The following is a 14,445-nucleotide window of genomic DNA, read 5'->3' as shown; positions in this document are numbered from 1 at the left end:
CATTTGTAAAGTGGATCATAATAGCTCAGAATTCACAGGTTTATGTAGGGATTAAACAAGTTTAAATACATGAACAGTGATTAGCACAGCTGTGGCCTCAACTGCTACTATTACCATTAAAGGCCCTCATCTATCTCTCTACTTCAGCTGCCATGCCCAACTCATTGTTACATTCTTTCATCTCCTTTCTCTAGGGAACCAACCTCTATCTATTTACCTTTCAGGCCCAGGCTGAAGCCCAGGAGACCTTCACTTACCTATCCAACTTTCCAGAATCTTATTATCCTCTGGGTCCTCACATATAAAGTTTTATATTTTATATACATAAATAGAAAATACAAATGCATTCATTAACTTCTCAACCTGAATCTCTAACCGTAAGGCAGGTTAGACTAGCTTAAATCCAGGGAAGACAAACATTGGGAGATGGAAAATTTCATCTTCTGCCAACAGACAGGAAGAAAGTGACCCTGTTACAGGAAAGAGGCCTGGATCCAAACCCCAAGAGAGGGTTCTTGGATCTCACCAAGAAAGAATTCAGGGCAAGTTCATAGAGTAAAAGTGAAAGCAAGTCTATTAAGAAAGTAGAGGAATAAAAGAATGGCTGCTCTATAGACAGAGCAGCCCTAAGGGCTGCCGGTTGCCCATTTTTATGGTTATTTGTTGGTTATATGCTAAACAAGGAGTAAATTATTCATGCTTCCCCTTTTTAGGATAACTTCCTGACATTGCCATGGCAGTTGTAAACTGTCATGGCACTGGTGGGAGTGTAGCAGTAAGGATAACCAGAGATCATTCTTGCAGCCATCTTGGTTTTGGTGGGTTTTAGCTGGCTTCTTTACTGCCTGTTTTATCAGCAAGGTTTTTATGATCTGTACCTTGTGCTGACCTCCTATCTCATCCTGTGACTTAGAATGCCTTAACTGTCTGGGAATGCAGCCCTGTAGGTCTCAGCCTTATTTTACCCAGCTCCTATTCAAGATGAAGTCGCTCTGGTTCAAACACCTCTGACAACCCCACTGGCTCAGGAGCTACGTAGATTCATGTCTTGGCTCCAGTGATACTGTGTAAATAACTGTTTTACATTTGACTTTACTCTTCCATAAAATGGGGTTATATTTTGTTTACCTCACAGATTATTTACTGTGATAATTAAATAAGTTACCTTTTATATTCACAGAAGTACAAAATGTAGCCTTAAAAACATCAAATAATATATGCTGATTATAGCTGCTTTTGTTTCTACTCATGAGATTCCATGTGAGGGGCAGGAGGCATAGCTCTCTAGGATTAAGAGAAACACTAAGCTGAAACTTGAGTCTCCTGTCACAATTGCTGAATGAGTAGTGTGAATTCATTGGTTATTTATATGGGGGAGAATTATCTAACCCTGCATCAGCCACCTAACACAGAACAGCTCTAGGTGGCAGTAAACAGGGATGGGTAAGAATCAGAGATCACAGCACACTCATGATTGAGAAAAGTGAAAGTAGATAGGCACTAGAAAAAGAAACTAACGCCCTCAAATCATATAGTGAGTAGGAGATAAAGAGTTAGGATCTGAACTCAGGCTAAGCCCAGAGCCCATGATCTCAGATATCATGCTAATTAGTGAAACAGATGAGTTCCCTGATCCCCCTTGCAGGACATGCGACAGGGCTGTGGCTTGTCTGTTCAGTCACCACTGCTGCTCAAATCCGTTATGGGATAGGGAGCATGAAGACGAACAGGTGCAGGACCCAGGTGCTGGGCTCCGGCCCCACTACAGTGTCCAGGGGTGGAAGCCTGTGACTCCCTAAGCCCAAGTGTGCATGTATTACAGGGCACTCTTTTAGCCTTGCCATCCTGTGGACAGCTTTTTTTTTTTTTTTTTTTTTAATTTTTTATTGGATTATAGGTTTTGGGGTACATGAGCAGAGCATGCAAGACAGTTGCGTAGGTACACACATGGCAGTGTGCTTTCTTTTCTTCTCCCCTTCACCCCTGTGGACAGCTTAAGTGTTAACAAGCTCAGTGGACCCTCTACCATTTTGTAAGGGTGGAGGGCCAGTGTGCCAGCTTTCTGTATCCCAAGCTCTTGTCCAGTGTCCCAGAAGAATCAGATGACACATGGACTTGAAGGATGGTGAATGTGGGGGTTTTACTGGGTGGTGGAGGTGGCTCTCCATGGTATGGATGGGGAGCTGGAAAGGAGGGGAAGTGGGAAGAGGATCTTCCCATGGAGTTTGGTCATCCAGCGGCTGATTCTTCAACTGTCCGCAGCTGAACTCCTCCCGACGTTCCTTCTCTTGGTAGCTAAAAGCAATTATGGGTGCAAGATAAGAAAAATAAGAGGTAGTTGAAAGGAAACTTCTCTGAAAACTGAGAAAAACCAGGAAGTTACTGAGCAAAATCATCAATGCTGTCAAGTCTGGTGTCCTTTTTGGTTGGTTAGAAAAAGAAAACACAGGGAGTAAAACTTTAAGAAACAACATGCAGTACCCTGAGTTTTTTTAAATCATAGAGTCACAGAAAAAATGTAATCAGCAATTATTTTGCAGAAGTTAAATTAACAACTTCAATAAAAAGCAAGACTGTTGCCAAAGGATTTCTGGGTTGGGATTAGAGCAGAGCTTAGGGAAAAGCACACATATAAGAATTAAAGTACTGAATTACTCTTTTCCAGTTTTTAGGCTGTTTTGAACATTTCCCCATATCCCTAAGTAATTATAAGCCAGCTGCTGTGTTCTGTTTGTGTCAATTCAGCTTTTAAAATTTCCTGTCTGATAAATTTTATGTTGTGCTAACATTAATGTAATAAGTGAGCAATTTGCTATCTGAAAGAAGTCAACAGCCTCAAACACACTTGTAGAAGTTATATTAACAAACACCTATGTTAATTTCCTTTCATAAGGAACACAATAGTATCCTCCTTGAGGAAGCACCTTTTGATAAAATAAATAATAATGTGCTCATCACATTATTTACTTCTTGCCCTCTCATGTGCCAGCAACCACATGTTCCTTTCAATTAATCTGTTAATTGTACAAAGCTGTTTTCTGAAAAATGTTTTTTTGGGAGGGCAGTAAAATTAGGTGAAATAATGATGAGAAATTTGAAAATAGTTTAGGATAAAAACACTATTCATAACACCTTTCAAAAAACATTATTCAGTTCTATTCAATCCAAGTCTACAAATAATTAACAAATATCTACTGTGTGTCTTACACTGTCGTCACTTTTACAAAGCTTTTAATTGTGTACAGAAGAAAAACCTATACAAAATGATTAGAAGAACGAGCTAAAAGCATACATAATCTTATGCCCTAAACACACCATAAAACCACAGAATTCTTCCTCTAAGAATTGTGTGGCACAAGTATAGTCTTACACAGTATTGAAAGGGACACCGTTCCAATGGTACATGTGGAAGAGTTACAATTTGTTACAGGAATTTTTGGAAATGGAAGTAAAGTGTCTTAAGAGAGGGAGTATTTTTTTTAGCTAGCACAGAGATGCCATGGGGGTTAGTGGCAGCCTTGGCAAAATTATCTGGATATGTACAAGATGATGAATTCCTTAAAAGCAGAGTTTTTCTCTTATTTAGCCTTGTCCAAACAGTTTTCTTGAAGTCTTAACTCATTGGATTGTAAATGTGAAAAACATTTAAGATTGCTCCAAATATGCCTTCAATGATTCTATGTTGAATCTTCCTTTCCAGGCCCTTAATAATACCAGGGGCAGGTTCTATTTTGTACCAGTGCTTCTTAGTGATTAATACTTAGTTCAATCCTGGAATCTTTTGTTTTCACATTGTATCATAGTAAAACAATTAAAATTACATACTAAAACAAACTAATTTATAACTTTGAGCATGACTCAGCAGAAAAATAAGAAACTTTCCACTGGCTTTTTCCACTAGTCAACTAAGCTACCTAAAACAGGCAGAGGCCAGACACAATGGCTCACATCTGTAATCCCAGCACTTTGGGAGGCTGAGGCGGGTGGGTCACCTGAACTCAGGGGTTCCAGACCAGCCTGGGCAACATGGTGAAACCCCTCTCTACCAAAAATACAAAAAATTAGCAGGGTGTGGTGGTGTGTGCCGCAGCCCCAGCTACTTGGGAGGCTGAGATGGGAGGATCGCTTGAGCTGGGAAAGTGGAGGTGGCAGTGAACCCAGATCGTGTCACTGCACTCCAATCTGGTGACAGTGAGATCCCATCTCAAAAAACTAACAAAACAAAAAACAACCAGGCAAGCACACTTAAATAACTTTGCTAGAGCCTTTGAAAAGCTAACTGCAGAACTATCGGAGTAAGTAAATGCACCCAAGAAGTAACACTAAGGGCTTGACTGGAAGTAATGGGAGCAGGGTCACTTTTTATTTTATTTTAAGCAAACACAGTAGAGCCTGCATGTGCGCATGTCTGACTTCAAAGCGATCACTCCAAAGAGAATACCAGCTTGAAATAGTTCAGAAATGCTTTTAGTGGAATTGTCTTCAGAGGCAGAGAATATTCTCTTTAATATCCCTAGGAGGAGTTCAAATTAAATCTTTGAGATGGGTTTGCTTTCTGAAACCAACTACAAATTAGACCAGAGGCATACATTGTGAATAAGGAGGATAATCAAGATGAATAATGAATAATCAAGTCGAATGACTCTAGATCTCTGAATGAGATGTGGCCTCATTGACTGTTTATTGGCTTTGTAAATTTTTAAATTTAGGATTGGAGGAGTAGAGCCATAGTGCCTACCTTTTTGACAGATGGATTGGTATGTATTTGTGATATCGCTGGTATCAGCCAGGCTCTGGCAGGACATAGGCTGCACACTCAATGGACAAGAAGGCATACCTGGAAAAGGTTCAGGAGGGCCTCTTTACAGAGGTGTGAACAGGTTGAGGAAGCAACCCAGGGCAGTGAAACATCCAGGGTGCCAGCACCAATGGGAAGATGTTACCACCCAGGCCTAAAAGGGCAAGGGGGAGGAAGCACCTATCAGGTCAGCAAGAGCTGCAGCTGGAAGTGTGGCTGACCCACTGAAGAGCACACTCCAGCACCTGCCAAAGGGAGTCCAGTTTCTGTTATCTTGTGTCAGATCTCCTGGTAGTGTGACACTCCTCCATCAGAGTAAACCCAACCAAAAGCCAGGGGCAAGGCTGCTGAGTAATGTCATCCATAGAGGTCAGCCTTCTGTAAGAGAGCAGGCCAGGGCAGGCAGAGCTTAGATCTAGAGAGGCCAGCACAGACATTCTGTGCGTGCGTTGCTCCTCTCTGTTCCAGGGAGGGAGGGAGCATTTATATTCCACAGCAGAGTAATCATGTCTATTCCTTGATCTCATTTCTAACTCCCCTCCCTGTCTGGCTCCCCCATGTTTGCTCCTTAGTCTCTGTGTGCTGCATTACATCAAGTTAAAGTTTAAAATGAAATCAAGTTATTCCTATCTGAGGAAAAACTGGGCTTTTAAATACATGGTGTGGAGACAAATTGCAACCTTAAATAGGACGATGTGAATCTAAATCTCACAATAAAATAAATCCTAAATGGACCAGAGATCCAAATGTACAACGTGCAACCAAGGAAGTTTGGCACAGGTGAATTACTTTATAACCTGGGAGTGAGGAAAGCCTTTCAACATTCAGCACACAAAAAAAAAACAACAGGAAAAGATTGGTGAACTTTACTACCTAAAACAAACAAAATCCCAGAAGCTAAGTCAAAAAACAAATGACACACTAGGAGAGATTAATTGCAAGTTATCTCGGCGGTGGCTCATGCCTGTAATCCCAGCACTTTGGGAGGCCAAGGTGGACAGATCACCTGAGGTCAGGAGTTCAAGACCAGCCTGAACAACATGGAGAAACCTCATCTCTACTAAAAATACAAAATTAGCCGGGAATGGTGGCACGTTCCTGTAATCCCAGCTACTAGGGAGGCTAAGGCAGGAGAATCGCTTGAACCCGGGAGGCAGAGGTTGTGGTGAGCTGAGATCAAGCCATTGCACTCCAGCCTGGGCAACAAGAGCAAAACTCCGTCTCAAAAAAAAAAAAAAGATGAAAAGATGAGGACAAATACATGAAAAGCTTTTAACAATGGAAAAGCCCCAGAACTGGAAAGAAATATGGGCAAAAGTCATGAACAGAGAGAAATGTGAGAACGGAGAGAAAAAGAAATGCAAGTCACTCCCTACACATACGTAATGATGCTCACTTTCCCTTACAATAAGAGAAATGCGAATTAGAATTCTTCTGGATACAAACATTTTATAACGTACTCTACTGAGAGTGAAATGCAAAATGGAACAAATCCTAGAGATTGGTATTTGGCAAAATTGAACAAAATTACATATGCATCAGCCTTTCACCCAGCAATTCCACTTCTAGGAATCTACCCTGAAAATACATCTCTACAAATAATCAATAACATTTGCACAAGGTTATGTAACACAACATTGTTTGCAGTAGCAAAAGAGTATAAGTAATCTAAATATCCACCAACAAGAGAAGCAGTAAATAGACTGCACTACCTACATGAATTGGAGACTAGACATCATAAAACACAGAAAAAAAAGTGTGAATTGAAATAATCTCCAGAGTATATTTTTAGATTTAAAAAGTTAGTACATAGCAGTACTTAGAGTGTGCTATGTTTCGTGTATAAGGTGGAAAAGGGAGGAATAAGAATATATTTGGGTATTTGCTTATATTGCAAAAAGAAGCAATAAAAATAATTACCTCTAGGGGGTGGGGGGGAATGAAGTGAAGGGAGAGGGTTAGGAGTGAAACTTCTGTGAGTTTGGTTACCTTTTCATATAGTTTTTAACTTTGGGACCACATAATATTTTATTTATTTAAAAACTCAAATAAAAGAGACAAAAGTAAAATCCTAAAATGGAAAACTAATTGGGACCAATGAGCCTTACTTTATTTTAAATGTGGCAACAACAGCTATACAGAGTCTTACTCTCTTGCCCAGGCTGGAGTGCAGTGGCACGATCTCTGCTCACTGCAACCTCCACCTCCTGGGTTCAAGTGGTTCTTCTGCCTCAGCCTCTTGCGTAGCTGGGACTACAGCTCCATGCGACACCACGTCTGGCTAATTTTTTTTTTTTTTTGAGACGGAGTTTCGCTCTAGTTACCCAGGCTGGAGTGCAATGGCGCCATCTCAGCTCACCACAACCTCTGCCTCCTGGGTTCAGGCAATTCTCCTGCCTCGGCCTCCTGAGTAGCTGGGATTACAGGCACATGCCACCATGCCCAGCTAATTTTTTATTTATTTTTTAGTAGAGATGGGGTTTCACCATGTTGACCAGGATGGTCTCGATCTCTTGACCTCGTGATCCACCTGCCTCGGCCTCCCAAAGTGCTGGGAGTACAGGCGTGAGCCACCGCGCCCAGGTGAATCTATTAATACATTGTTTATAATTATGAACTAGGAGAATACAAGTATATAATTTTGAATTCAGAGAAAAGAAACACTGTATTATTACAAACGAAAACTTTCAGTGTAACAGAAAAGAGACAAAAACAAATATTAAATCAAAAAACTTAAAACACTGTAAGGTTAAATTTGAGTTGAGAAATTCACATGAAATAATTTTTTAAAAGCGTATTTGTCTTTTCTGGATCTGTCCACCGAAAGAGCTTTGAAGCAATGATACCCTTGTGTCAATGAACATACCTTGTCCCTTGATCTTGGCATCTAAATATCACTTCTCACCAATAAGGAGAATGTTCTTATTGTGAAATGCATATTGAAATATTTAGGAATGAAATGTCATGAGCCTACAATTTATTTTCAAATTGTTCAGCTGCGTGTATGTCTGTGTATGTGGGTGGGTAGGTCGGTGGTAAGGATTTAATTACTACACCAAGCAATCCCTATTCCTGCATCCGGCATAATTTCCTGTAGAATGAGCTTGAGCTGCCCGTGCTTTCTTGATGACATGGCCTCCATTCTGAAAATGAAACAAAATTTGGAGGAACACCCATGAAAATATTTAAATTACTAAAATGCTTGTTCCTGAGACACACAGATTCTAAAAATAGACAATATCATGTGTGCTCTAATTTTCCACTTAAAGTGACTTAAATTCTTTCAATTCAGACATTTTTGATAGAATATATGGTACTTCAACCTTCTAAGTGAGATGCATTTATTGAAATATCATTTCCCAATTCTTTTTGCAGTTTCTCTGGCTGTAATAGGTGGAGAGCTTTCATTAGCAATTATTGGCTTGGTGTGGCCAAGGATGTTGCACAAAGGCCTTTGCTTGGGAATTGGGAAATACAGGTTCTCCCTGGGGCTCTATAACTTGCTATGTGGCTTTGTATAAGTCATATCACCTTTTGGGATCTTGGTCTTTCAACTGCCAAATATAGGTATTGGATTTTTCTTCCACTATAAACAGTGATTTGGAATTTTCTTCAAGTAGAGTCATATGTCTACCATAACAGGGGCAGCAAGAAAGAGACAGGAGTGAAGGTTTATTATAGCATGAGGTGGCATCAGGAATAGGAAAGGAATCCCCAACCCAGATAATTTTTTGGTATCAATCTTGTGTCAAATTTTTTTAACTTATGACAATGAATAAGAGCAACAAATGCATTCTCAATTATAAGAACAATATTTTGGCATACAATTTTATGTATAATTACCCATAGTTCCAACAATTACTTTATTTTTCTCTCTAGAAGGAAAAGGTTAAGTTCTGAGTGATTCCAGCTATCTACATCTCCCTATAGCTGCAATTCATGTGGCAGCCTGTGTCTATGCTAGCATTGGCTGAGGATTTGAAATGCACTTCAGATTTTGGTTTAATATGCTCGCAAATAACTTACCATGGCAGTCCCCTTGAAATGCATTAAATCCTCTGTTTACTCGCATAACTGGGAAATTAGACAATTAACCGTGACAATCTATCAAAAGTATTAGAATACAAAAAGCACTAAGCATGAAATCCTATTGAAAACCATTTTATTCTCTTAATTATTCATTAGGCTCCTCAGACTCTTAAGAGACCGTCAAGGTCATCATTGTGAACATTAATTATCACTGTAATGTGGCACTGGAAAAATGTATTTTAAAAGAGTTCTGTTCAGTAGATTACTGCTAGTAAAAGAATTCACCATTTTATTTGGGGGTTTGTGTGCATCTCCTCTTCTGCTACATGGTGAGAAAATGGGAATATTAGAAGTGAACCTTCCAGAATCTTTTTAGTGCATGGGTTGGGTTCCAGTCTGCATGATTCCTGTGCAGAGGCCTGGGAGGAAGGAGTACCTGCTGATTGGGATCAGGGAGAAGGTGGTGCCAGGCAAAGATGGCAAGTTCTCCACTGGCCAGGAGTGATGCTTTGCCACCCTAGCCAGTAATTTTTTTAAAAAATTCAGCCAACATCTACCAGATGCCTTCTCTTCACCATGCTTTTTGTTGGTTTCGAAACAACAGAATGGAGTTGGTTGAGTGGTGCAGCTTCAAGTAAAGTCCACATTATAGCCGTTTCTTCCCTGTCCCCTCAAAGCACACAACCTATGGTAGTAAGCAGTCCTATGAAATTGAAACCTATTAAATATAAAGACATCTAATGACTGATGTGTTTAAATATCAATCCTTCAAGTAAACCTTTGTAGAGTGGTTCATTTCAGAATGACTGCCCAGAACACTGTTTTCAGACCTACTCTGTGTCCTCTTCCTTTACCAGCCCACTTTGACCCTAACATACACCATCTGCAACCCCAGCTCTCAGGACTAGGCTTGGCTAGGCTAGAGACACTCCAATGAGTTCAGCTGGTTATGCTGATAAAACAAAATAACGCTGGAGATATTCTCTGAGTGAACTGGGCGGCCATCCACACAGGCTCATGTCTGAAAGTATACGAATATACCAGATCTTACTTTCTAAAGAGGCAGAATTGTCTATATTTTCATCACAAATTGATCCTTCAACTTATTTTAGTTGTGTGGCATTCAGATCTGTCTTAAACATTAGCGCTAGGAATGCACCGTAAATACCTAGCAAGGGTGTGTGGACGTGAGCCCTCTAGATCTAGTGAGGGCAAACTGGCTGAGTCATCTCTGGGCTGGTTGCACTGCGGTGATTTAAGATGTCAAATTCTTTGACACTCCTTTCAAAAGATGAAGCCTAATTCCTCTCCTCTCGAATGTGGGCTGGACCTAGTGGCTAGCTTCTAACAACTAGTACAACGAAGAAATGATGGTGTTTGACTTTGGAGAGTAAGTGATTCATGGGCATTACAGCTTCCTGCTCTCTCTCTCTCTCTCTCTCTCTCTCCCTCCCTCCCTCGTCCTCCCTCTGCCAGAAGCCCTTGCCGCGTCCTGAGGATGGGTAAGCAGCCCGGTGGAGAGAGCTAATCAGTGAGAAACTGAGACTGCCTGCAGTCTTGGGAAGGAGCCACCTTACAGGCAGATCCTCCAGCCTGAGTCAAGCCTTCAGATGACTGCAGACGACATCTTGACCACAACCTCTGGAGTGATTCTGAACCAGAACCACGCAGCTAAGCCACTCCCACATTCCTGACTGCCAGAAATTGAGTAACATAATGACTGTGGTTTTAGGCTGCTATATCTGGAGCAATTTGTTCAACAGGAGTAGTACCTACCTGAAGTATTAATAGTTGTTGAGAGTCACCTTTCTCACCCTTCACTTGATGGTGCTGTTGTGCAACTTCACACTCCTATGGAGACACCTTATCTCACCATACACTAGGTGTGTAACTTCCTGCCTAGTGCATGCTGGGAATCAGGCCCTTGACCACCGTTTCACAAACCTCTAGCTGATCTCTGGCTACTTGTGAGATAAAGTATTTTTACCCTTTAACAAATACTTAATTTTGATAAACATTTCATTTTTCACAAATAGGTAGAAAAATATTTGTCACAATATTCCATCTATATATCCCATTAAGCAGACTAAATATCCAATATTACATGCATTTATTTCTTGATTTTGAAGACTAAAAATCCCATTAAAATGACACATGCTTTAATAGGGGTCATTATGATCAAAATTTTCCAATCAGTATTATTTTTATTAACACCATAAAAGCATCTCAAAAAAGCTTCTCTTCTTAACTTTTTGTAAATTGTGATCAAGAGGATTCATATAAATCGCATAATTTCAACAAAAATATCTATTTCTTGTGAAAAATATTCATCTCTTCAATTATGATGCAAATTGGAAGGTTATCCTTATAAATAGTAGTTTATAGCCTGGTTAGCCAATGACCATTTAAACGTTTCAGTCTGGAAAGACACATTTTCAAGAAGAAAAATGTAGAGCTTGGGTTTTCACAAGATGATCTCATTTAGAATTTTTAACTTATAGTTCAATTAAACAAAGTATCTCAGTTTAATCTGCTTGTATTTGAAGATAAATGTGCACATTTTCTTTATGCTTTATCAAGGAAACAATTTTTAAAACTTGATGGAATTCTGCTTTGGATATTTTTATGATTAGTCATTCATTGCTGCCCAGGATATTCTTATACTGTTTTCAAAACAGGTAGTAAATCCCACTAGTTCTAAAAGAGAAAATGACAACTTTCTGATTTATCCTCCAACAATTGTTACTTTTTGCCTCATAAATTGTTTCCATTAAGACAAGAGATAAAAAGCAAGATTTGAGAGAGGTTCATGGATCAACTGGAACAATCTGCTTAGTTCTACAGAATGGAGTTTCTGGGCATCATTCTCCATTTCTGTGCACAGAGTGCTGTGATGCACAAGAAGAAACAGCTCAGTGCAGGCACAGAGTGCACTACCCTGCTGCTCTTTCATCTGGTAGATGAGAACGAAACGCCCTGACGCTGTCTCTTGGGCTCTTCTATGTTTCTTCTAGATTTCGGCCCTAATTCTTCGTGATCCTATTGTTTTTAATTGGGTTATTTGTTTGTTTGTTTGTTTTGAGATGGAGTCTTGCTCTGTTGCTCAGGCTAGAGTGCAGTGGCACGATCTCGGCTCACTGCAGCCTCCACTTTCTGGGTTCAAGCGATTCTCCTCCCTCAGCCTCCTGAGTAGCTGGGATTACAGGCATGTTCCTCCATGTCTGGCTAATTTTTGTATTTTTAGTAGAGATTGGGTTTCACGATGTTGGCCAGGCTGGTCTTGAACTCCCAACTTAGGTGATCCACCTGCCTTGGCCTCCAAAAGTGCTGGGATTATAGGTGTGAGTCACAGCCCCCGGCCTTTTGTTTGATTTTCTGAGACAGAGTCTCACTCTGTCACCCAGGCTGGAGTACAGTGTTGTGTTCACAGCTCACTTCAGCCTCCACCTTCCAGGCTCAACTCATTCTCCTACCACAGCCTTCCTGCTAGCTGGGACTACAGGCATGCACCACCACACCTGCCTGGCTAACTTTTATTTATTTATTTGTAGAGACAGAGTCTCACCATTTTGCCCAGGCTGGTTTTGAATTCCTGGGCCCAAGGATCCACCTGTCTTGGCCTCCCAAAGTGCTGGGATTATACGCCTGAGCCACTGCACCAAGCTAAATGGGGCCTTTTTAATGGTGACAAAGACCAGGTGTTTTTCAGTTTTTGAGACTCTCAATATATTTAAAAAATAAAGAAATACCAACTCAGGGTTATAAAAAATTTAAGTGTTAAATACTTTCAACATCCACATTTAACAAAGTATGTTTATTAAACACAGAAATATAAGACAATATAATGATATGAATTATAAGATAAAGGATTTGTGAGAGACATTAAGTTCATTGTATATAGTCATTACTACTGTGGTCTGTTAATGAGACACAAGTTTAAAGTTACTTTGAAGGATGTCTTCTTTCAATTCTCTTTGTATATCTCTGTAACTACTTCTGTACCCTCAGAGATGATGTTTCAGTTTAAACTTGTGAATGTGAAATATGAGCCAAAAGACTCTCTGGGCCCTGAAATGACCTTTGTAGCAGATGCTGCCAGAGTCCTTCTCTTATCCTCTCTGGACTCTTCACCTAACCTGATGTCAGCTGCCAGTATGTGCATCTCCTTGCCTGAGGGCTTTTCTGGTGGCAGGAGTCCTTGCTACTCACAGAAATGGTCACCAGAAGTGCCAGAAAATTAATTTCCCTTGGCCAGCAGTCCTCAGCCAGCTCCTCGCTGACACTGATGTGCAGGTGTCTCCTATGCTGGTTGCTGGAATCAACCACAATAGCAGCCTTCTTGAAAACATAGCCTTCACTGGCTGCCTTCCTTTCCATCTCCCTTCTTCATTGCCCTACCTGTGTCTCCTGGGCTTTCCTTTCAAATAAACAGCTTGCTCTAGAATCTTTGTCTTAGGGTTGCTTCTGGGGAAACCCACACTAGGACCACTCTGTTTTTTGTTTATCTTTTTTTGTTTATTTTTTGTGTACTTGTTAAGGATTCACCATATAAAAGTGCTAACCTCTCTCACACTGGACCACTCAAAGAGAAGATACCAGAGCTTACCAAATTATACAAACTGAAGAAACCAAAACTATAATGTTGGATCAAGTCAAAGACTCTTAAAACATTACCATTGTCTTTTTCATCACATAGACTAAAGGACTACATTTACTTTATAAAAATCAAAATTCATCTTCAGCCATGAACTTGTGTTTACTAGAGAACACTTGAATAGCAGTGTAATATCTATAGGTTATACAGCCACATAGAGGGATTTTTATTTAAGTCTAGGATACATGAACAAGGACTTGAAGTGTAGTTGAGGGTGATCCAGAGTTCAGATGATTAGCATTTGACATCACAGAGGGTTCTGGCACTCAAATTTAGGTCTGAATATCTTGCTCTCTGTGCTTGAGGAGATGGATTCCAGCAGCAAGTGTCCTAAATGACATGCAGGCTATTACATGTGGGCTCCGTATCCTTGTTCTTTTGCAATAGGACCAAAGAAGATCATGTTACTGCACATATTCTGAAGAAAAACAGATGGCGGTAGCATTGCATTTGAGGCACTTTTGCATCAATGATCCTCCCTTCCTCCTCTCCTCATCATTCTTCTGCCCCAGCTCCGTTGACTGTTCCTTGTGTCCCTAGTCCACGCTATGCTTTCCTCCCTCTATGTATCTGCTCATGTCTTCCTTCTTTCTGGAATGCCTGTCTACCCCACTTCCCACCTGCTACTTAACTCACACATGCCACAGGACCACATCTCCTTTCATCAGACCAGCTTACATACAACATCTGTCATCAATCTTCTCATGAGACCCTCTAGCTTCAAGTAGTTTATCTCTCCTCTGATTGCCTGTGCCCTCCTCTGATTGCCATTCTTTATTTTATATTTATGTGTATAGATTCCTTACTCCCCTACACAAGTGTGAGCTCAGTGAGGGCAAGGATCATGATATACCTATCCTTAAGTCTTCCAGGTGGTTACCAGATGGGTCACCAAAGAAATGCAAGAATTTGAAAGCCACTGGATGAAACTGAAGTGCTTCTTGTTTTAGATGTTTCACCTGCC

General features: G+C 40.5%; 1 long non-coding RNA gene across 1 annotated transcript in view; it reads left to right on the top strand.

The window, feature by feature from the left end:
* LOC118147822 (uncharacterized) overlaps positions 1 to 13,271 on the top strand; it is a 37,642-nt gene extending 24,371 nt beyond the window's left edge. Inside the window, exon 2 of the long non-coding RNA XR_004734425.3 lies at positions 10,304 to 13,271. This is a non-coding gene — a long non-coding RNA (uncharacterized LOC118147822). The remainder of the gene's footprint in view (positions 1 to 10,303) is intronic.
* The last annotated feature ends 1,174 nt before the right edge of the window (positions 13,272 to 14,445 follow it).

The sequence above is a fragment of the Callithrix jacchus genome, chromosome 15 (assembly GCF_049354715.1).
Source record: "Callithrix jacchus isolate 240 chromosome 15, calJac240_pri, whole genome shotgun sequence".
Lineage (NCBI taxonomy): Eukaryota > Metazoa > Chordata > Mammalia > Primates > Cebidae > Callithrix > Callithrix jacchus.
Note: the sequence above shows the minus strand (reverse complement) of the source record. Positions and strands in the feature narration are given on the sequence as shown.